Below are 26,338 nucleotides of genomic sequence, written 5' to 3'. Positions count from 1 at the left end.
AACCTGTCCGTTTGCCAAATTGGATTAAATTGTTCTTTCAGATAACGATTAATCTAACCAGACTGTCTTGTTTGATGTTCATTATTAAACTGCTAAGGTTTATTGTGAGGCAGGATAAGTATTGAAAAGTTTTAGCGGAATAAATGACTCAATTCCCAACCAACTTTATATATTTAATCAGTCATGAAGTATAGAAGGGCGAGGAGTTTCAAACATTTTCCAACAACTCTAGTTTGCAAAACTGTAGTTTGCCAAACTGCAATTATCTTGGGAAAAGAAGAAAATTTTCATATTTGTAGAATCTGCTTAGTTTCAAAGTTTATGTAACTCGTTATTTTAGAGACCAGAAAGCGATGGTAATTTACTAACAAAATATTGACTACGAAGTTCATTGCATTAATTTTTAATCGTATTGTTTGAAATAACACAATAATATAAATCATACATGATAATTGCCTTCAAATGTAAAACAATCTTGTAAAATATCAATGGAAATAACGACAATGAAATCTTATATTTCCTCTGTTCCTGTAGGCTTTTTACAGACCTACATATTTTTTATTAGTTAAAATATGTCAAAATACAATATGATATTAACTAAGAGCCCTAAATGAATTATTAATGGATTGTTAAGATATGACAAGAAATATATGTTTGTAATATTATGGTATTTACCATTTATCTATTTATTTATTTGTTATTATCCGTTTCAAATTGTAAGTAACTCAGAAAACAAATAATTAATTTATATGCAGAATGGCCAATAAATTGTTAGTCGTCAATAAATTAAAATTACCCTTCAAGCTAAATGAATTTTCTTAATAGGCAAAAACATTAATATTCTTGAAAATGATTTATTAGGTAATAATATTGGCTTCATGAGATAATAATATTGATATAAGAGAGGTCAGCAGAATGACAGTCGCCAACCTCAGAGGCGAAGAAGACACTGGAAGGTGAAAAAAAAGATTGACTATTGACTATAATATTTTATAATGATTATTAGATTATATTGTTATATAAATTGTGCTACCATTTTCTAATTCAAATTACTTTCATTACAAATTTACATCTACGCGATAGAATCGTGGATCGGATATTTAAGAATATTGGGATTTATGGAAATGCTGATCTGCACTTTTTGTTCGCCAAACAGTGCAGAAAATTGTGGCTTGAATTTGTTGAAAATTTTGTAAATTTCTTGAAATTTTCCGGGAAATTATAAAAAACTTTTTAGTGCCACATCAACTGAAATTTTTTTAGGACGCGGCGCGGCGTATCTGTCTTGCAATTGTTACTACTATCTTGCAATATCTTGCAATGTTGCCACCTCCTAAACAATCTACACTGTAATTTTAAATTTATACACAAACTACAATTCAAATTGAAAATTCTGAACAAATTATTAATATTTTAATCTTATCAGTGTCTGTTACTATTAATTTAAAAAAAAACACATTAATTACTTTTACGAATAGAAATTTTTTATATTTTTACAGTTATTTTCAGCTCCATATACTGAAAAACATCAACATGGCCATATTACTTAGTAGTTTCAATAGAATAAAATAGTCTTTCAATTATTAAAAGTGGTGTGCGATTGTCGATGTGTTTTGTGAATCAGTAGTTCAATGGTTCACATAATGTGATCGATCACATAATCTGACTGCGCTAATTATATAACGATAGCGCTTATTAATCACACTAGCAAAGTACTGCTACAGATTATCAAAAGCCGTCTAAAATACTTTATTCTAAAAGAAATATCTGAAGAGCAAACAGGTTTCATGCCCGGCAAAGGTACTAAAGAGCAAATATTAAACGTCCGACAAATTATCGAGAAAGCGTATGAGTTTAACATCCCGACTCATCTGTGTTTCGTGGACTACAGCAAAGCATTTGATTGTATTAAGTGGAGCAAACTTTGGTCTATACTAGAAAACGTGGGAGTCCCTCAACACCTTATCCAGCTGATCCGAAGTCTGTATGAGAACAGCAGAGGAAAAGTAAGAGTAAATAACACCATTTCAGATGCATTTGACTTGGAAGTGGGAGTGCGCCAGGGATGCATTTTATCTCCCTTACTCTTCAATATATGTGGCGAATCTATAATGAGGAAACTTATGGAAGACTACAACGGCGGTATTACTATAGGCGGTAAACAAATAACAAATTTAAGGTACGCAGATGATACTTATACTCGCATCCTCCGCTAATGAATTAAAATCCATTATGCATAAATTAGAGGTTGTCAGCGAGAGATATGGGCTAAAACTAAATAAAAGAAAGACAAAATTAATGATTATCGATCGAGAACCCACGATTACAACAGAAATAGCAGGTTTCGAAGTTGTAGATCAATATATATATCTCGGCTCCTTGATATCAAACAAAGGAGGATGTGACGCAAAAATCAAGAGAAGACTGTGTATAGCACGTAATTCCATGACCAAACTCAATAAAATATGTGAAGATTCAGCCATTTCAATTAGAAATAAACTAAGACTACTAAGATCCCTAATTTTCCCCATTGCCACTTACGCCTCAGAGACCTGGACATTGAAGTTGGCAATGAAACGTAAAATCGATGCTTTTGAAATGTGGTGTTATAGACGGATGCTGCGAATACCGTACACATCTCACCGTACAAACATTTCAATACTCGAACAACTGAATATCGAATCCAGACGGTCGATATCAATAAATCAATCATACTTAAGATACTTTGGCCACATATCCCGGAACACCAATGGCCTAGAAAAACTAATTGTGGAGGGGAAAGTAAACGGGAAACGTCCTAGAGGGAGATGTCCAAACCGTTGGGTGGACCAAATGAAGACGATAATAGGTCACAATCTGCACGAGGCCAGTACTGCTGCGCAAGACAGAACAACATGGAGAGGCACAATAAATGCAATATCATAATGTCACCATACTCTTATAGAGTAATAGGAAGGATGAGGAGGAGAAGTTCAGTGGTTCACATAATGTGATGGAACTTCACGATAATAATTTGTTAGAGATTAGAGACTTTATTAGACCTAATGGCTGCTTTAGCAGTTATTATAAAACATGCAGTGAAGCAGAGCATTGAAGTAAATTGTATGTATATTTTAGTTAACTCTAGCATTACGATAAAAAATGAAAAAAAAAGAATTGTCACCGATCTTCCATCGGTATTTTTGTTTTGACGTTGTGGGTAAGTTTTTTTATTTCCTTTTTGTGTGATAACACAATATTAGTAACGTATCTTTGCAAAACCCTTCGTATACTATGGAGTCTTGCAATTTGTTTCTGCATATACTTTTTTTGACCATCCGGCAACACGGCGTCGAATAAGCTGAAAATGCCTTAATAGCCAGCGGTTCTCAAAATGTTTCCATTATTTTTTTAAATTTTCAAAGTTAAATAACTCGGTTATTTTCAGTTTATTTTAAAAATGGTAACGAGAAAATATGATTCTTTTGAGTATCTACTCATGTATTTTATATAGATTATTATGTATTTATGGTAGATCTCTACCATCCCTTAAAATGCTTGCACTTATTTCTGGGGCAACACGTATAAAATACAATAAATTAAATATAACACCAGTAATTCCATGACTAGAGATAATTCATAGCAAGCACATAAAGAATTATAATGTCATGTCGGTGGAAAGGCCAAATCTATATCGTTTACTAATAATTCCTAATAAGGCATCCGTGCGTTTAGCCACTTATAAGTTAAACCTATTAATAAGTCAAAGTAATCTTACCTCGTCGCCTGCAAAAAGCTGCGAGCTCCAGTTATACAAATAGTCAGAAACCTGAAACATAAAATTGGTCAACAATTAAACGGTAAGATATTTATTATTAAATTTATGTCATTGGTTGTTTATGGAGTAACAAAACAATTATTATCAAGCGTTTTAGAACAAATAGTTGCAAATGGTTGTATACTGGGAGTTCTAGTTTATTGCCCGTGTTACATTACATGGACACATAAAGATAAGATTTGTTTGTTTAAGGAAAATTAATTGATATTCCATAAATGAATATAATTTTATTGTTATTATTGTTGCTTTTTTGTTGAAACACATTTAGCTGATGATATACTTCTTCAAACTAGAATTTGGGAACAAATACCATAAATATAAATATTTTCTAAACTTTAGTGCCGATTTTCCTTCCTTTTATAACAATAATATATATTTATCGATAAAAATGAAAAACATTATAATTAATTCTCTATATTGATAATCTTCAAAGCCTACGTACGTTGTTAATAATGTAAATAAGGATGCATTTAGTGAAAATATTTTAACTTATATAGGGTGGCCCAAAAAAGTATGAGTGGATCAGGATGACTTTTTTAAATGGAACCCCCTGTATATTATTGCATTTTTGGCTTCCTTTCTTATCACTTTATATAATCCTAAGATTTGAATATATCTATTTAGATACAAACATTCCTAAAAAATTATTACAAATGTAAGAACTGTCCTCAAATCAAAACTCTATTAGTTATTTACTTTAGATTATAACAATAGTCAGAGTAACAGTCTATATTACAGTTGAGAGTTGGAACCTTTGGTGTTACACAGCAAAATAAAAACACTAAATCACCACAATACACCAAAACACTTTTACTTTTACACTGGACGCGCGTTTCGCTAACCATGTTAGCATCATCAGCAGATGATTATAAACTGAGTTTAGTTTATAATCATTATTATTTATTAGCGACACGCGCGTCCAGTGTAAAAGTAAAAGTGTTTTGGTATTGTGGTGATTTAGTGTTTTTATTTTGTTTTTTTTTTAACAGTCTATACTTTCTTTGCTATAAATATCGTAATCTTAAAACATACAGGGTGTTCAACATTCTACGCCAAACTTTCTAATATATAAAATAATTTTTCTTTAGTTTTTTAAAAGGAACACCCTGTATATTATTTTTTATTAATTGGAGAGTTAAAAAATGAACATTTTTTGTGTTTATAGTATTTCAAAATTTTTAATGCACTTTTCTAAGCATAATCTGAAATTATCAAAATATAAATGTTTACTCAAATCTTAGGATTATGTAACGTGATCTGAAAGGAAGACAAAAGTGCAATAATATACAGGGCTGCTTATAAAAGACAAAAACTATTTTGCTCGCATCTAAACGTTTTCGACTAAAACAGTTTTTCTCGTTGTGTATGCGTCTGTCCACTATTTAGTCTCTTCTTTTTCATAAAATAATAATTTCATTATAATTGTCTAACTATAAAAGATTTGTTTTCTAACAAAAACTATTAAAAAAGACCGTATGACAGAAAGATATAAAAAATGAGATAGTACAAAGCATCGTTCGAAAGAATCGGCTCAGTTCATTCTTCCGCTGGCTCTCTTTTTAGGGTATTTTTATTGTTATCTATTGAATAGAAATGGACATGGATCGTCATCAAGTCACGGAAATGGCTTCGTCAGGTCGCAGAAGGATTAACGACTCTGAACAGAATTTATTTGCTTCGGTATGTCAAGCCAATCAAGACAGCTGGGGGACGCATCGATATCCTGATTGATGGATATGGAGACAAAGAGAAGATTTGAAAAATAGGGACTACATAGATAATAAACTATTTTATCGATTTTTTTACTACGGGAAAACATCAAAATGATAGTCGATAGCACAAGAAGAAAATATATGTACAGTGTGTCCCATTCTCATGTGTTCTCGTTCTTCGTTCAAGTTTCTCGCTTATTAGTACAGATAGAAAGTTGCTGTCTCCGTAATAGCTGACTACCAAATGATTTAATGGCACTATGGAGTCAATATTTATTTTTATTAAGTTTTGAGAATTAACTTAAACCAAGCCAAACTTATTTAAAAAAAAATAAAACGTTACAAAAGTGATTTATGAGACGTAAGTGACAAAATAAAACGTCATTTTAACGCCTAGGCATAAAAGTAAAGCACTTTTACGCATAAGTCCAAAAATACATATTCTACAGATAAAGATACATAAAAAAGTTCGTCTAAATGTATGTCCTAAAATCTTAGTTTCGGAGATATAGTAATAGTATTTTTCTGTGACGTTGCTTTGTGATCGGGAAGATCATTTTGGTCGGCAATAAAGTATTTGTATTTGTATTAGTATTTTAATAAAGCACGCTTTTAGATGTTTCAAAAAACTTTTAATAAGAGTAACTTTAACTCAACATATATGTTTCGGCTTGTTAGGCCTTTTTCAAGAGTTTTTTAAGAACTAATCGTCTAACTACACTGTAACTATATATATATTTACTATGGGGGTGGGTTCAGAGAGTTTACAATAGGGGTAATAAAAAATGTGTTTAGAAATCCTTGTTGGTCGTTAACATTATTTTCGTTTTTAACAGATTTTAGTATTTCTAACTGTTCAATGTAATTTAAGCGTCTACCTTTTGTTTCTCTGTGTAGTAACTTAATTGAGTTTTCATTAATTTTGTGATTATTTACTATACAATGAGTTGCAAGACCAGAACTATGCTGGAGATTATTAATAGACTTTACATGTTCTTTAATCCTTATATCTAAATTTCTACCTGTTTGGCCTATGTACACGGCATCACAATCATTGCAATCCACCCTATATACAACCCGACTTATTTTTGACATTAGTTTTGTCTTTATTATTTAATAAAATTTGACCTAAATTTCTTTTTATTTACGTTAATAGTTTTACATCCTATTTTATTGAGATTATTTGAAATTTTGTTAGTTAAATTAGGAATGTAGTTTAAAAAGTCGATAATTGTTATTGTCTTTAGAATTAGCGGAATAAAAATTTTTCATTAATATTTTCTTTTGTTTTTCTTTAGCATATTATCAATAAGGGAACACTTATATCCATTGTTGATGGCGATTTGTTTAATAATATTTAACTCTTTTTTAAAATTCTCTGGGCTCAGTGGAAACATTACTAATCTATGAATTAAACTATGAAAGGGTGACATTTTGATTTGCCAGGATTGGTGTGATTGACTATGTATTACAGTGTCTGTGGTAGTGGGTTTTCTGTAAATATCAAATTGTAATCTATTAGACTGTTTTATAATTGTAACATCAAGAAAATTGATGGTATTAATACCTTTTTCAATAGTAAATTGTATTCTCGGGTTAATTGAATTTAATAATGTTAAAAAACTGTTTAAATTTCTCTCGGTGCCTGACCAAATACAAAAAATGTCATCTACATATCTTGCCCAATAATTTATTTTTGATATTAAACTACTCTTGTTTTTAAATAGCTTCTTTTCAAAATCTGCCATAAATATTTCTGCGAATAACGGTGAAATTGGGGAACCCATCGGTAACCCATCTTTCTGTTTAAATATTTCATTGTTATACTGAAAATAGTTTTGTTCTAAACAAGTTTCAATTATTGTTATTAAATCTGATTTTACTATTATATTAAGATTAGATTTATCAATTAGTTCATAAATAATAGAGGACAATTCATGGGTTGGGATAGAAGTGAACAGGCTTTTGACATCGAAAGAAACGAGTGTTGCATTATGTGGAACTTCAATATTTTTCAAATTATCTAGCAACTCAAAAGAATTCTTTATGGCAAATTTTGATTGAAAATTGATCATGGAAGGAAGTGTTTTAGCTAGTATTTGACATAATTTATAAGAGGGAGCATTTATGTACGAGACGACTGGTCTAACTGGATTATTGTCTTTATGTAATTTTAGTAAACCATAGAGTAATGGGGGTGAAGGATTCATTATTTTGGCATAGTATTCATTGTTATTAGGTAATATAGATTTGTTATTTTTTAAAATAGAAAGAATTTGTTTTTGAAAATTACATGTTGGATCAGAAATTTTAGTAAAATCTCCACTATTTAAAATATCAGCTATTTTCTTATCATATTCTGTTTTTGTAAGAATTGTTATAGTGTTGCCCTTATCGGCTTTTGTAATTATTAAATTGTTATCATTTATTTTCTTGGTTATAGACTGTATGATATTTTTCTCTTTACTGTTAGTTTTTAAATATTTGTTACAATTATTGAAATTTTCTAGTATGCGATATTTATTACATGTTGAGGCATGAGGTAAAGTCCCAACTGCGATTTCGGTGTTAACTGCTAGCAATTCTATGTCTTTTTTGTTAAAAACAGCTGGGGAATATTTTAATCCTTTTTCCAATATTGAAATTTCATCATTTGAAAAAGTAATATTTGATAAATTAATAAGTGTAGGGTGAAATGCAAAAAGACTGTTATTTTGTGTACTTACCACCTTGTTAACATTGTCACAATTGTTGCCGAAATTACAGAAAACCCACTACCACAGACACTGTAATACATAGTCAATCACACCAATCCTGGCAAATCAAAATGTCACCCTTTCATAGTTTAATTCATAGATTAGTAATGTTTCCACTGAGCCCAGAGAATTTTAAAAAAGAGTTAAATATTATTAAACAAATCGCCATCAACAATGGATATAAGTGTTCCCTTATTGATAATATGCTAAAGAAAAAACAAAACAAAATATTAATGAAAAATTTTTAATCCGCTAATTCTAAAGACAATAACAATTATCAACCTTTAAACTACATTCCTAATTTAACTAACAAAATATCAAATAATCTCAATAAAATAGGATGTAAAACTATTAACGTAAATAAAAGAAATTTAGGTCAAATTTTATTAAATAATAAAGACAAAACTAATGTCAAAAATAAGTCGGGTGTATATAGGGTGGATTGCAATACTGTGATGCCGTGTACATAGGCCAAACAGGTAGAAATTTAGATATAAGGATTAAAGAACATGTAAAGTATATTAATAATCTCCAGCATAGTTCTGGTCTTGCAACTCATTGTATAGTAAATAATCACAAAATTAATGAAAACTCAATTAAGTTACTACACAGAGAAACAAAAGTAGACGCTTAAATTACATTGAACAGTTAGAAATACTAAAATCTGTTAAAAACGAAAATAATGTTAACGACCAACAAGGATTTCTAAACACATTTTTTATTACCCCTATTGTAAACTCTCTGAACCCACCCCCATAGTAAATATATATATAGTTACAGTGTAGTTAGACGATTAGTTCTTAAAAAATTCTTGAAAAAGGCCTAACAAGCCGAAACATATATGTTGAGTTAAAGTTACTCTTATTAAAAGTTTTTTGAAACATCTAAAAGCGTGCTTTATTAAAATACTAATATTTCAACGATGTTTCACAAGGAACCAACCACAGCTTCAGTACTATTTGTATTTGTATTTGTACAGGGTCTAGTAGTTTCATTAGTTTCATTTTTATTTCGATGCTTTCCAAATAATAAGTAAGTAACGTCAATATTTAGAGGAAAATTGGTGACTGGGAGTTTTTTGAGATGAGAAATTTGATATTGATGTCAATATTGCTTTTATTTCTAGGGGGGCGCCACCTACATCTGTTTTAACTGTTTTGAAGAATAAGAACTTTTCGTCCGTACCTGTATAAACCGTGTAAAAAACTACAGATTTCCTTTATTTTTTTCACGTAAAAAATGTATCTTGGTAAAAATCGCTACCAGCAACAGTTCTCAAGATATTTAGAATGGAAATAGTCAATACCTATTATTACTGATAAAAAATAAACATGTCGAGTTTTTTAAATTAATCATAAATTTTTCGCGAAGCGATATATTTTTAACTTTTTCTGCGTTTAATTGCTGGTAGCTTATGTTTTGAACTAAAGAGTGTTGTAGAAAATCGTTCGTTTAAATTTATGAAGTTTTGACTATAAATATTTTTTATTCCTTAGGGCTCAAATGCACTGACGACAAGGTAGCAGCAACCAGAATTTGATTCAACATTATTAAAAAACGCAGCTGCGACCAGTAATAACATTTAATCAAATGCTGGTCGCTTCGACCTTGTCGTCAGTGCGTTTAAGCCCTTATAATATTATTTTGAAAGTTGGCAACTCTACCGCAATTTGACGGCGAGCTACGCTAAAAAAACGTTTAGGTACAACTTAACAAGTATAGCTAGAGACGTGAGAAATATAAAATAACACGCGACCGGTGCTATCCCCAAGTCTCTTCCTATATTTGTTCAACTGTACTTGCAAATCGGTGTGTGTTCCTTCAAAGCGATCAGATTGAAAAATACGGTGCCGTATTTTCAAAAGTGGCCGCTCTGTACGGTGAGATATTATTGCAAGCACGTTTTTTGAAACCCTGCAAAACAGACGAAAATGGGACACCATGTAGAGGTAATCATCTTGATGCGCCACGCCAATAATTTATAGGGTTTTTATCTTGCAATATCAGCTGTCCTATGAAACGCAATATACACCTCTTTCAATATATTCATGCTAATGGAGACCTTGCTCCATCGTGTACATACAAGAACTTTTTATTTATCAACGAACGACCTACTTTTCTAAGTCACGCGTTCTTCCAGCTCCTCACGCGTACAGGCGATTATCGGTATTGTTTTTTGCTGGATAATGAATTAAATGTATTTGCATCTTTAATTAATGTTCTTGTATACAGGGTCGCTTTTATGTATGGAAACGGTCGATTATTAAGTAAAATATAGGAGGTACCGCAAAAAGTTAAATGCAAAAGTTATAGGACTTTTAAATTTACAGACCGGACCACCGTAGTAGTAACATAGGCAAAACCGGACGAATTAGCGTACACCAGTCCGCCGGATAAAAAGCAGGCGAAAAAATGCGATAAAATAAAAATAGGTAGATATGTGATAAGAATATTTCAGAATTTGTATTTATTCGTGTTTTAATAGCCAAAACGAATACATAGATTCTCGCGACAGTTCTCGTGTAAAATTTATTTTTTAAGTAAAATAATGGATGTTTACGAAGTTCGTGAGAAAATTCAAATTGTAAAATGGTATTTCCAAAATAGGTCTTATCGGGATATACAAACAATTTTTCCACAAACTTTTGTAAACATGCCAATTCCATCTTTACCTACTGTATCAAGAGATATTAATAATTTTGAAACACATGCGGGTGCGTGTTCCCACAAAAACACAAAAAGCCTGATGTGTTGATTAATGAAGAACAGGGGTTAAAGCAAGTGTTCATTTGTGCTACCGGGGATCAAAATCCCACGTTTTCAAGTAATCAAATTGCTGAGGTGGTTGTCCTGCCCACAATGCCCGTATTGTTCAAGAATATTTGAACAATACTTTTCCCAACCGTTTAATTAGTGGATATGGAACTATTTTGTGGCCCGCTAGATCACCAGATCTTTCTCCCAATGATTTATTTTTGTGGGGTTATTTAAAATCCAAAGTATTATGGTCATAATAGGGCTAATAATCTGGATGAGCTTCAAGTAAAAATAGGAGAGGCTTTCCAAACTATTAATATGTTAGCCAATGTGAGACGGGGATTTTACGACCGCCTAGGCTTCTGTCTAGCACAAGAAGATGGTCTTTTTGAACACTTGTTATAACTTTTTTTTATTTAGAGTAAGATTTTAGTTTTTTTTGGGTTTAGAGAATTTATTTATTTTTAGTTTTGGATTGTAAACACACTCAAATAATAAATATTTAAGTATTTTCATTTTAAATGTTACCTTAAGTGAAGGTAAACACTTAAAATGAAAATAATAAATACTCGGCACTCCTCGCGTCGTATTCCTAGTCTGCCACGACCATTCCCATAAAGTATATGAAAAAAATTCAAATAATCTTGGGTCCGGAAATCAACCTTTTTGTAATTATCTTACATACAATTGTCAGCTAGTCAAGTCATTTGTATTTATTTCGCAATAATTTAATATGACCCTACAAATCATATCAATTTTTCAGACGAGAATACTCTGTCTAAGTTGAGTGCAGTTTAATTGTTAGCAATCAAATGCTGTTCTCAGCAATTAAGTTTTTTCCTTAATGCAATATTTAAATTACTTCATACCAGTACTTGTTAGCTGTCATCGTCACTGCTAATTGTTTTCTCCCAATAAATGCATATAACAGAATAATATTTAAGATAATATATTATGCTCTAATGTTTCTAAAAATAACCTGGTCTAAATCTAAAATAAACACATTCAAATGATGGTTCTACTCTAAATAAGGAAATAAAATAACACATTACTTCCTTATAGGAGAAACACACATTATAGCACTGTTTGTGCCTGACGATTGCCCAATATGAATTTCACAAAACAAAGAATTACACCTGTTTAGATATTTCATATCTATATAGCACCACAACAGATGCTTATGTATTTTATATTGAATGAATAAAATCTTACATAACAATAACACTCTTAATGCAGGTGGATAATATTGAAAAGATTGGCTCTCTCAATTGAAGCGTGCATTATTGGCTATTGTTATACAGCGGGTTTATTGTAGTTGAAGGTTTATATATCAAGTGATTTCTAATAATTAAAGTTTCATTATTTTATATTATCTCTTTGATATATCTGTGAAAATGAACTATTCCTATGAACCGGTTCCTATTCTTAATATACCGGGTATTTTTCAAAGTGTTTCAGCTCTACAACTAATTTAATTAAATTTATTTAATTTTTTACAATAGAAGAACGAAATTTTAGATTTTAGCAGATGACATAAGTCGGGGGTGATTGGAGTATTCCATTAGTTTTGGCCACTTGCTGTTTTAACGGAAATGACTCCAACTTTTGATCTTGAAATTGTACAGTCAGTATTTTTTACTTTATTTGATATAAAATGATAATTATGAATAAAATGACATACCATATGCCTTTTGATTTTATTGATTTTTATATAAACATAAAAACGAAAAATATAATTTTAAATTTCAATCTATAGAGTGAAAAAAAATGGCAGTTTTAAAGCAATTAATTTTTTATCAAGGAACTTTGGAAACATAGATTTGAACGTCTAATATTCTTCTTGAATTTTCTTGTCGTGTCTAAAAATACCCAAATCGTATTTTAATCGTATCTCATTTTTTTTGCAAATGGAACGAGGGTGGCTCATTAGCAAACGAAGAAACTCATGTCGAACATTATAGTTGTACTAAAAATAGTCTTTAGCATCAAAAAATATATTGATTTCACAAATAGCAAAGTCAAATCTTGTATAAAGTCCGACAATGATGCGTCGGGCATCTGTAGCTCTATAAATAAAAAAACCTTTTGTAAGTAAAAAATTTTGTTTAAGTGCAAGCCTATAGTATGTACGAGGATGCATTTCGTGAAAATATTTTAACTTCTATAGGGTGGCCCAAAAAAGTATGAGTGGATCTGGATTATTTTTTTTTAAATGGAACACCCTGTATATTATTGCATTGTTGGCTTTCTTTCAGATCACTTCACATAATCCTCAGATATGAGTAAATATATTTCGAAAATATCAGAAATATTAAGAAATAAATAAAAAATATCTATTTTTCAACCTTCCTTAAAAATATTACAGATACAAGAACTGTCCTCAAAGCAAAACTATATTAGGTATACCATAATATCCACTCACTTTTTTGATCCATGCTATAGAAATTACAATAGTTTTTTTACATTTTGTTTAATAATTAATAAAATGAAACTAATAACTACTATCATTTTTAGACCATATAATCCTAAGCGGCAACCTAACATGATTTGTTCTGTTAATATATCCGGTTAGAGAGAAGATGGAAAGTAAAGGTTAGCGCTGTTATTTTGGAAATTTTGTGCTCTATTTAACTGTACAAAAAGAAATATAGCCTCCTATTTACTTTTTTTTACGCAAAAGCGCAATATCTGTTATGATATCAAACAGCGCCCTCTAGCTACCACGAAAAAAATTATGGAAACAAACTTTATACTGGAGATCATTAAGGAAGAAAAGCTTTTTAAACGAGCCCTAGTTTGTTTAAATCGGCTAACCTAAACCGGAGTTATCCTTATTTTAATAAAAGCAAGTTTAACCTTCACCCACCACTTTATTTTATGAGATAGAGCAAAATATTCTATATCAAAAAAATTACAAATTTCTCGATGATTACAATAGTAATATTTAAAATACCTGTTCACCTGCATATTTTTGAGAAAAAAAACTGTTTTCTGATTTACTATCAAAGAAAAACCACCTAGCGGACATTTTTCGAACTTGAAAAAAATTTTCAGCGATTTCTCTTGGTCGATTTACTTAAAATAGTTTTTTCCCAAAGTTATACGATAAGTAGATTCTGAGATACAGCCGGCGTCCATTCTTAGTTGGCCACCCGGTACATACTTTAGGTTTGCACTTGAACAAAATTCCCACGCATTATTGTCAAAAATTGGACCCTATGTCAAAAAAATTAAAATTTTAAAAAAATAAAATATAAGAATTTTTCATTATTTTCAACTTTTTTACAACTTTAGGCATTCTAAATCGCTCGAACTTACAGAGCCCATTGTTAGAACCTAATTATAGCCAACTGTACAGGGTGGGTCAAATTCGACGCTTTTAAATGGAAACACCCTTATCTATAGGAGATAGACAAAAACTAATATCGGTGTCTGGAGCTCAATTTTTGTCAAAAACATGATGGTGAAAACCGCATATCGATATCTGTTACCGTTTCGGAGTTACGGGGTGTTTTTCAAAAATATGCATTTTTAATAAATCGCTGTAACTTTTTTGCTATGGAAAATTTTGTATTTTTATGAAAACATTTCCAAAGTACCTTTTTACGTAGAATTTAATGGTTTAAGTATAATTTTTTTTAAAATTAATGATTTAAGAATTATTAACAGAAAATTTGATTCTTTATATGGGACACCCTGTATATTTTAAGTTTATTGAAAATAATTTAAAATTACCTTTACAAAAATATAACACACTTGATATTTTGCTCGATTCCTCTTCGAGGTATAAAGTATATAAAAATTTGCCCGCTTCAAATGAGTAGGCTTTGAAAGGCACCGGCTATAATGCAAAAAATTCAAGCTGTGAGCATCAATTAAAACGAAAATAATATTTGTTATGAGAGATGCAGAATTTTATGACAATTTAAAATATATTTAACCAACATCAACACATTTAAACTATATCTAATAACAATAAATATAAATAGCAAACCAAGTCATGAGATTTTGCTACAGGTGTTCGACATATCGACCGTCTTCTGTTATGGACAGACGGGGCAGTTTTTGAACATTTCTCGCGGAATTCATAAACTCAGTAGGGGTGAAAGATACCCTCTCATAACTGCTAAGTATTTCTAATTCTTGTCTAGATTATACGGAATAAGGAACCTTTATTCTTCCGCAAATATATCCATAGGATTAGGTCCATGGGCACTAAGTCAGGCGGCCTCGACGGCCAACGGCTGAGTCTTGGTTAGTTATTCAATTATTCTTGAAATAAGCTGCAAAAATTTGCTGATAGCTTCAGCGTTCAGAGGCGGTGCGTCGTCTTGCTGGAAAAAGATGTTTTCGAGTTCCATTAAGGGCATATCATCAATAAGGGGTCCAAAGCCTACTAGTTAAAAGTGGCGAACTTTTAAAAATTCTGTATTTCGAAGGGGATTATAACAAAATGTCAAGTGTGCTATATTTTTGGAAAAGTAATTTTAATTCTTTACAGTTAATTAAAAATATAGAGGGTGTCCCAAATAAAAAATCAATTTTTCTGTTGATAACTCTTAAATTATCAATTTTAAAAAAAATATACTTAAACCATTAAATTCTACGTAAAAAGGTGCTTTGGAAATGTTTTCATAGAAATACAAAATTTTCCATAGCAAAAAAGTTACAGCGATTTGTTAAAAATGCACATTTTTGAAAAGCACCCCGTAACTCCGAAACGGTAAAAGATATTGATGTACGGTTTTCACCATCATGTTTTTGATGAAAATTGAGGTCCAGACACCGATATTGGTTTTCGTCTATCTCCTATAGAAAAGGGTGTTTCCATTTAAAAGCGTCGAATTTGACCCACCCTGTACATGTATTACGCTTAGTTTTTATTTTTATGATTTTAATCATAGATTTTCTTGTTAATTTTTTTCCGAAATAATGAGGTGACCACTTTATATTTATCAAAACTCCGCGAACTTTTGAGCTAAGAACTTTTTTAAATAAGCATTTAAAAGGTCTTTTCGAGTACTTTAAAAACGGTAATATTCATTTTCTTTGAGAAATGTGTTCTTTCGCCATTATTTTTACAGTACAAGGTTGCAATTTAGTTTTCGAAAAATAAAAAATCACTTTACAGTGTGATAACTCGGCTGTTATTACACCTATGGTAATAAACAAAATGAATCGTTTAGCTATTCCAAAAGCTTCATTTTTGTTTGATATGAGTTTTGCAATAAAACGCAAGGTTTTCGAGTTATTTATAAAAATGACAGAAAAATATGCAGTTTTTAGATGAAAAATCAACATTTTCAATCCTAAATAACTAGAAAAATATTAATTTTCTGAAAAAATGTTATAGAACATTTTTTGTTTAGAATTCATCCCTTTATTGATTTTTGCAATTAAAATGGGTGATTTATTTTTCACCCTCGAGAAGGGGTGGCACTCACCCCCAGGGTGAAAACACACATCGCTACTATGTAACTTTTGTTTCTTACATATGTCTCTATTCACTGTTGAAATTTCACGTCAAGTGGTGCAGGTGTACCAGAATTCGGACCCTAAATAAGCCCTCGCTTACTGGCCTACTATCATATCTCATATAAAAGATATTGATATTATTCAAATTGTCACCCTGTACGAGAATCATTGGTGTAGGTTTTCTACATGCAGTTTTAATAAAATTAACAGTATTACCTAACCAACAACCAACGTAATATCATGATTGTAGATTTACACATAATAGAAAATGCAAATTAGCGAATCCTATCTGAAAATTCGTGTAAATATTAAGAAGCAGCCACGTCTCCAACCTAGTAACACTTTCTGGCGTTGAGAAAAAATAGTGATTTGCAAAAAAATAACTCCGTAAGTAACATTGACATACAATTAATACGAACTTGAAAGGCAAACTGGGTTATTATAAATTATTATTACTTACTGCACCCTATTTTTTGTCTAGTTCGCCATATTGTCAACAACAATCATGCAGAAAATGAACTTTCTGGAACTATAGCGAAGGTCAATCATATTGAACCTTTATTGAATTATTTATTATCGGATTTACATAGACGTATGTATTTTGTTAGTTAAAAAGTATTACCTTTACTGTCAAATATATAGAGCAAGAAGTGTTAGTCTAATGTAACCAGATTTAATTATTTGAAATTTATTGTATTAACAATAATTATTATTTATAGGAGTATACCATACGCTCGAAAAAAAAACGGCGTCTAATACGGCTGAGGAATGACAATCGATGATAAATTTGGCGAGGTCAAGCCCTAGACATCATTTACTAGCCCACGCTCTTCATTATTTTTTAATGGAGCTTACTGCCAGTTGGCCTTAGGAAAACTGTAATTATTTTTATATTGAGAAAAAAATATTTTTAAATGGTGTAGATAAAAATTCGATTTTTTTTTTGAAATAGATTTGTGTGCTTGGAACGTTCTATCCTGTTTTAATATTTCTATAATTAGTATTAATTTTTGACAAGTTTTATGTCATTTTTTAGTTCATGAAAATGACCTCGCGAAAATTAACATCCTTTGTCATTCTCCCATTGTCTGTTGCCGTCTTTTTTTGATCATACTTTCATTGTTCTAAGAAACTTAACAAAAATTATAATCTAAATTGTAATTATAAAAATTATAGCAGTCAATTTGCCTTTCATTACCAACCAAACATTTTATAGATTTATTTGTTTAACCCATTTTTCCTTAGTATTCAATATAATGTAATTTATGCTGCTATAATAGCACGTCAAATTAATGCATTTATGAAATATTTTACAAAGTGACTTAGAAATTATAGGAGGTAAAGTTTATAGGAATTTATATTAATAAGTTCATCAAATGTCGCCTTAGGATATCACAGAAAATTACTTCCATTGATTTTTTAAACTATGTAGAAAGCAAAAGAGTGTCAGAGTCAGTTGAAATTTAGTCCATTTAATATAGTTGTAAAGAATTCACTAGTAGCACACATTTCATTCACAGATTTTATTAGAATTTAACATTGAAGTGAAATAAAGTGCAATATACAGGGCGTTTTTAAAATTAATACAATTGATTTAAGAATAGATTTATATTCTAAAATGGGGCTTTAAAATATTTTTATTGACGATATTTTTTAATAAACATGTAATGATAAAAACGTATAATACTTTTTGAGATATACAGGTGTGTCAGGTGGTAGATCAATAAATACAGTACGATTGTTACTTTACAGAATTAGAAGTCAAGAAAATTATTATATTTTCTGATCGTCTAAAAATATAGTAATTTTCTTGAATTCTAATTCAGTAATGTAACACTCGTACTGTGGTTTTCTGGACTGAAGGCCGGGATGAATTGAATTATAATCGGGAACATATTCTGCAGATAAAAATAAGTAAAAAGATTCGTATACATTTATGTTCTAAAATGCTTCCTTTCAGAGGTACCGGATGTAGAAACTTCATTTATAATTGGGGTTTTTCCACTAATTTCTGAACTAACGTCGATATTTGGGTCAAAATTGGTGCTTTTTTTGGACATGAGAAATTCAATTTTGATGTCAGTATGAGTCTCAACTAGAGGAATTTTTCATGTTCTTCTATATGAAACTTCTATACTTTCTACTTCCCAAACAAAGTATTTTTGGACATAAATATATACGAATGTTTTACTTACTTTTATGTGCAGGCTATGCTGTCGAAGTTTCCCAATTACTGTTCGGACTACACCCAGTGTAACCAAAGAATACATATACAGGGTGGTCCGAACTGTATTCCGGAAACTTAAAAAAAAGAAAAACACGGTAGCATATTCTGCAGATAAAAATAAGTAAAAAAGTTCGTATAAATTTATGTCCAAAAAATGCTTAGTTTCGGAGATACAGAGTGTACTTAGAAGTTTCATTTTTATTTCTATTTTTTACAAATAATTTCTGAAGTAATGTCAATATTTGGATGAAAATTGGTGTCTAGAAGTTTTTTCCCATGAGAAAGTTTATTTTGATGTCAATATGTCTCCTATATGTAGGGGGCGCCACCTACATTTATTTTAACTGTCTTGAAGAGTAATAACTTTTCGTCCCCGCATATACCTGTATAAAACTACAGAGTGAAAGTAAATAATGTCTCTTGCTAAAAATTGCTACTATCAACCGTTTTCAAAATATTTAGAATGGTAATCAATTATTAACAAAAATAATTATTGACAAAAAATATACATTTTATTATAAAAAAGAAGAATGAAATTATTGGGCAAACCTACAGTAAGATTAGCCATGAAACTAGCGGCGAGGTATGTTGAAGTACCTCCGCAGCGGTTTTTTGGTAGTAACGCTTGCGAATTGTGAGCTGCTTCATAACCAGGTTGCAAATGGTGCCTAGTGCCTCGTTTACTTCCCTTTTTCTTTTTTCAGGATCGCTAGTTCATCGTTGCTGATTCCTCCCATATTGATGAAGCCGGAAGGCAGAAACACTATTGTCTACAAGTCCAAAGTGTCTACGTGTAGTCGTATTTTAGCCATGTTTCATGGTTAATCTTACTGTAGGTTTGCCCAATCTAATAACTATTTAGTCAGCATGTTTAATTTATGTCAATGATGACAGGTTGATAATTTCGATTCCAAATTTATCGAGAACCCTTATTCGTAACGATTTTTACCAGAGACGTTTTTTACGTAGAAAACGTCGTGAATTTATATTTTTTTAATCGGTAGTTTTATACACTTACGGACGAAAAGTTACTACTCTTCAAACCAGTTAAAAAACATGTAGGTGGTGCCCTCTACAAGTAGGAGTCATATTGACATCAAAATCAAATTTCTCATGTGAAAAAATTCCCAAACACCAATTTTGATCAAAATAGCGACTTTACCTCAGAAATTATTTGGAAAAAATCTAAATAAAAATGAAACTTTTACATCTTGTATCTCCCAAACGAAGTATTTTGGGACATACATTAATTTATACAAACTTTTCTACTTATTTTTATCTGCAGAATATGGTGCACAAGTTTTCGGAATACAGTTAGGACCACCCTGTATATTATGAGAGGGATAAAGATTGTTTTCTATTTACTGAACTCGTACATATTTAAAATGTTAATACAATAAATTATATCAAATATATCTACCTCTATCTACTCATAAAAACTATCCCTCCAATATTAATTAATTTCAAAGTAGATAGGTATTTATTTTCGTAATAATTTTAGTAAAACGAGGGGTATCATTTTAATTGCAAATAAAGTTTGAAATATATTTACTCTAGTGTCACGGTATAGAGAAAAAATAATAAATCAAATATTTTTGATATCGCCCCTACGTTATTTAAAATAATAGAGATTCCAATCACATCGCAATAAATGAATATTCATGGACAATCACAACAAAAATGTATATCTATAGTCATGATGCGTATACGTATGTCTATGTGTATGTGTAATGTACATATATTCCAAAATTATGACAAAATAGAAAAAAATTGTTGAAAAACATATTTTTTTAATTTAAATCAATTGTTTCTATTTATCCTTATATTATCGAAATAGCAGATTTTAGATTTAAAAAAAAATAACAATTTAAGAAAAAATAACCTTACCAGAAGATAAATAAGTATTAAAACTAAAATAGTTTCTTATTTTATTGTCATTGTCTTTATTTATTTTGCTTACACAACCTTTTGGTCAGAAGTGATCTGACCAAATCTGACTGACCGTGATCAAGTGTGATAACGGTCAGTGAAATCGATTGCAATATAAATAAATTAACTCCTTCACAAAGTGGCTCAAAAAAGTGTGAGTATGTACAGGGTGGGTCAAATTCGACGCTCTTAAATGGAAACACCCTTTTCTATAGGAGATAGACGAAAACTAATATCGGTGTCTGGAGCTCAATTTTCATCAAAAACACGATGGTGAAAACCGCACATCAATATCTGTTACCGTTTCGGAGTTACGGGGTGTTTTTCAAAAATGTGCATTTTTAACAAATCGCTGTAACGTTTTTACTATGGAAAATTTCACACCTCTACTTTCCAACCAATAACATGCTTTAATGTTGACTAGTTACCATGGCAACTGAAAAAATTTCCGGAAATTTTTTCGAGGCGCCACGAAACTTTAGTGGAAATTTTTTGACAGTTGAAAAGGTAAACATAAGATCTACAATCATAATGTGAATGAACTACAATGTCTATATATTGAAATATTACCCATTTGAGTTTTAGCAATACCTTGGCCAACTTAACAAATTGAAATTATTTTAAAATGTCATGTTGGATTAATATTTTTTTTTCAAATTTAGGTGTGAAATTTTCTTACCGAATACCACGCAAGCTTAAATTATTCCTGGAAATTTTCTTTCGGGCACGAATATTTTAGGAAAATTATGACTAATGACTAATTTTCAAAATATTCGTGCCCTCAAAAAAATTTCCGAAAATAATTTAAGCTCTTGTGATATTATAAGTGAAAATTTTGTATTTCTATGAAAACATTTTCAAAGCACCTTTTTACGTAGAATTTAATGGTTCAAGTATATATTTTTTTAAATTAATAATTTAAGAGTTATCAACAGACAAATTGATTTTTTATTTGGGACACCCTCTAAATTTTTAATTAACTGAAAAGAATTTAAAATTACCTTTCCAAAAATATAGCACACTTAATATTTTGTTATAATCCCCTTCGAAATATAGAATTTTTAAAAGTTCGCCACTTTGAACTAGTAGGCTTTGGACCCCTTATTGATGATATGCCCTTAATGGAACTCGAAAACATATTTTTCCAGTAAGACGACGCACCGCCTCTGAACGCTGAAGTTATCAGCAAATTTTTGCAGCCAATTTAAAGAATAATTGAATAGCCAACCAAGATCCCAGCCGTTGGCCGTCGAGGCCACCTGACTTAGTGCCCATGGATCTAATCTTATGGATATATTTGCTGAAGAATAAAGGTTCCTTATTCTTCCGTATAATCTAGACAAGAATTAGAAATACTTAGCAGTTATAAGAGGGTATCTTTCACCCCCACGAGTTAATGAATTCCGCGAGAAATGTTCAAAAACTGCCCTGTCTGTCCATAACAGAAGACGGTCGATATATTGAACACCTGTAGCAAAATCTCATGTCTTGGTTTGCTATTTAATTTTATTGTTAATAGTTTAAATGTGTGGATGTTGGTTAAATATATTATAAATTGTTATACAATTCTGCATCTCTCAAAGCAAATATTATTTTCGTTTTAATTGATGCTCACAGCTAGAATTTTTTTGCGTTACAACCGGTGCCGTTCAAAGCCTACTTAATTTAAAGGGGGCGAATATTATATACTCTATACCTCGAAGAGGAATCGAGCAAAATATCAAGTTTGTTATATTTTTGGAAAGGTAATTTTAAATGCTTTTCAATAAATTAAAAATATACAGGGTGTCCCATATAAAAAATCAAATTTTCTGTTGATAATTCTTAAATTATTAATTTTAAAAAAATTATACTTAAACCATTAAATCTACGTAAAAAGGTGCTTTGGAAATGTTTTCATAAAAATACAAAATTTTCCATAGCAAAAAAGTTACTGCGATTTGTTATAAATGCATATTTTTGAAAAACACCCCGTAACTCCGAAACGGTAACAGATATCGATATGCGGTTTTCACCATCATGTTTTTGACAAAAATTGAGCTCCAGACACCGATATTAGTTTTTGTCTTTCTCCTATAGAAAAGGGTGTTTCCATTTAAAAGCGTCGAATTTGACCCACCCTGTACATTATGTATACCCCGTATATTATTGCATTTTTAGCTTTTTTTCATATCACTTTACATAATCCTAAGATACGAGCAAATATTTTTTTATAGTTTCAGAGATATTATACAGGGTTACAATTTGAAAACGAACAGTATTTAATATTGCTTCTACCGATGATAGTATGAAAATTTGGCAAAACATCAATTTACATATCAAGGGGGACAATTTTTGAGGCACTTGTTGTCGTGTTACTTTCAACCCCTTAACTCTCAGGACTGACCCCTAAAATTTTAAATAGCAACCCCCATTCTTTTAACATTTTTGGGTTTCTTATAGAATTCTACAAAAACTGCATTATTTTGTTGAGAATTTTATAAGGAACACAAAAATTGTAAAAGAAATAGGGGTTGCCATTTAAAATTTTAGGGGTAGGTGCCCTGAGAGTCAAAGGGTTGAATGTAACACGACAACAAATGCCTACAAAAAGTGTCCCCCTTGATATGTAAATTGACGTATTTCTCGCCAAATTTTCATACTATCATCGGTAGAGGTAATATTAAATACTGTTCGTTTTTAAATTGTCACCCTGTATAAATAAATAAAAAATATACAGGGTGTCCCAGAAATAAGTGCACGTATTTTAACTAGTAGTATAGTTCAACCCCAGAAACACGCATATGAGATTTTTTTCGCGAAAAAAAAATCCAAATTTTTGGAAAAAAAATTTAAATTTAAAAAAAAACATAATTTCTTGATAATATGACAGCATATGTATTAGATTAAATTTACAGGAAAGAAAATCCAGAAAAGGTCCAGTGGTTCTCAAAATTTTAGCAAAAAATCTTTTTTTTTTGAAATTTTCGAAGTAAAATAACTCCGTTATTGAAAAACGATAAAGAGAAAATATATTTCTTTTATCGAGATCTACCACCCCTTAAAATACTTGCACTTTTTTCGGGGACACCCTGTATATCTCTTTCAGCTATATATCTCTTCAGATTTCAGGGCAGTTCTTCTATTTTTAGTATTTCTTTTTAAGAAAGGCTGAAAATATATATTTTTTATTTATTTATTAATATCTCTGAAACTATCGAAATATACTTACTCATATCTTAGGATTATGTAATATGGTCTGAAAGGAAGTCAAAAATGCAATAATATACGGGGTGTTCCATTTAAAAAAATACCCCGATCCACTTACACTTTTCTGAGCCACCTTATAGAAGTTAAAATATTTTCCTGAAATACATCCTAGAACATTTTTTACTTTTGACTTAAATAAAATTCCCAATCTTTTTATTCTAGGAGCTACAGATTTAGGAGCTTACAATTTAATGTTTAAATTGTTGAACCAGAATCAACCTCAATTCAACGCCTGCTTCTTTTTAGTTATAGGTACGTTTAATCGCGTATGTATAGTATTAATATAGCTAATAGCATTAATTAATTTTGTATTCTGAGGTACCACACCATAAAGACCTTTGCGAGGTTGAAATTAGGTGGATATGCTGAAATAAATGCTTCATTTAGAATCAAAAGTACGTAAATGTCGAAAGGGAAGTTTGCTAATAGGATCAAACCCCAACTTTAAATTAGCTTCTAAAATAACACATCACATTCAGTTTGGCAAAATCCGACAAATAAATAGAAAGTTTTATTGGATTTTCTAAAATCTCCTCGAAAAGGTATTTTAGAACACCACTTTAACCCTAATTCAAAGTTATATATATATTAATAAATGTATATCGCGTTAGAATTAGATACTTCGTTAAAATTATAATTTTAGGAGTATAGTAAATTGACAAAAAATTGACAATTACTTAAATTTAAGAGACTTCTGATTACCGTATGAGAATCTAGTCTCGATCGTAATGATATAAATAAGGGAAATACCTTTGAAACTGGTAGCTGTCTATTCAGATCAATAATTAAGAATTTATTTTTTAGATGAACCTCAATATTTCGCCATTTATTTATAGCTTCATGAGGAGGACAGTGCTGAAATTATAAATTGACAAATAAATGGTATAGTCTCGAAAACACAAACAAACTTACAAGTTGGGTCAATGAAAACTGTCAATTTTACACATAACAAGAAAAACTGATAACACTACAAGATTAATTGTAAATTTACAGTCAAACAACATGTCACATTTTTGTATCTTTGTTTATATGTAGCATTTCTAAAAACATCTTTTTTGTAGTTTACTAGCGTGTACCAGCGACTTCGTTCGCGTCGAATTAATCATTTGTAATGGTGATGATAAAGCAAAGCAAGAATTTCCATTAACATACAAAGTGGATAAATTTTTCTCACATTTATGTCAGCATGAGAAAAAACAATATGGCGATATTATTATATAACTTGGTAATATTTGAGGGGTAGTTTCATCTCGTTGGAATTTGACTTTCGAAAAATCCGTTTGCCAAAAATAATCTTTTTACGTCAAGCAATTTAAGCAGAATCGTGGTTAAGAAATTACCCAACTTTTTGGAACACCCTGTATGATTTTTTAAAAAATTTCCAAATATGTAAAAAAACCAAATAAATTATGTTTGTCCAAGCGTTTTCCCGAAAGACTAACCGTTTTTTAAATAACAAATATGTTTTAAATAACAAATGAGGGGCGTTTTCACCCACTGGGAATTTGAGATTCGAGAAACCCCTTCTTATCGAACCCCACAGTCAATCCTTTTGCCAAAAATCAGCTTTAAACGTCAAGCAGTTCATGCAGAATCGTGATTACTCAATGGTCATATTTTATGAAACACCCTGTATAAATTTATAAAAAATCTTATATGTAAAACAACAAAATAAAATATACGTGTTTAAGAGTTTTTCCGAAAAACTCACCGGTTTTTAAATAAAAAATATTTTAATATTTGAGGGATAGTTTCACCCCCTTAGAGTTCGAGTTTCGAAAAATCCCTTCTTATTGAACCTCTACACCCTAAAGTCAATCTGTTTTCCAAAAATCAGCTTTTTACGTCAAGCGCTTTAAGCAGGATCGTGATTAATCAATGCCCAGATTTTTCGAAACACCCTGTATACATTTTTAAAAAATCTTAAAATATATAAAAAAAAAATAAAATATACGTGTTTAAGCGTTTTTTCGGAAACTTGACCGTTTTTTAAATAAAAAATATTGTAATATTTGAGGGGTGGTTTCACCCCCTTAGAACTGGAATTTCGAAAAATCCCTTCTTATCGAACCTCTACACCTTAGAATCAACTTGTATGCCAAAATTGAGCTTCTTATGTTGAGTGGTTTGAGCAGGATCGTGATTAATCAGTATATCAGTCACTTAAGGATTTTATATATCATAGCATTTTTTTCTTTGTTAGGCAATTTTTTATTACTGTAAATATAACTTCTGACAAGCAGTGTCCGTTTAGGTTTAACGCAGAAGTGTTTACAAAAAATAACTATTTTATTTTGTAGATTTTTCTTGCAGTGCAGTGGCGAAATACCCATAAAGGATTTTTTTTGAGAGATAAATTCGCCACATAGGTATAGACATTTTTTATATTGTATTATGTTTTCCCATTCTTTCTTCA

General features: G+C 30.6%; 1 protein-coding gene across 4 annotated transcripts in view; it reads right to left on the bottom strand.

The window, feature by feature from the left end:
* The window catches only part of LOC115883091, a 373,864-nt gene that overhangs the window by 214,234 nt on the left and 133,292 nt on the right, over positions 1-26,338 (bottom strand). For all 4 annotated transcript variants that reach the window (XM_030901370.1, XM_030901372.1, XM_030901373.1 and 1 more), the window contains exon 3: positions 3,758-3,808. The gene's annotated coding sequence lies outside the window, so the exon portion shown is untranslated. The remainder of the gene's footprint in view (positions 1-3,757; positions 3,809-26,338) is intronic.

This window comes from Sitophilus oryzae, unplaced genomic scaffold, assembly GCF_002938485.1.
Source record: "Sitophilus oryzae breed Bouriz unplaced genomic scaffold, Soryzae_2.0 scaffold_1806_pilon_pilon, whole genome shotgun sequence".
NCBI lineage: Eukaryota > Metazoa > Arthropoda > Insecta > Coleoptera > Curculionidae > Sitophilus > Sitophilus oryzae.
This window is presented reverse-complemented; position numbering and strand designations above follow the sequence as displayed.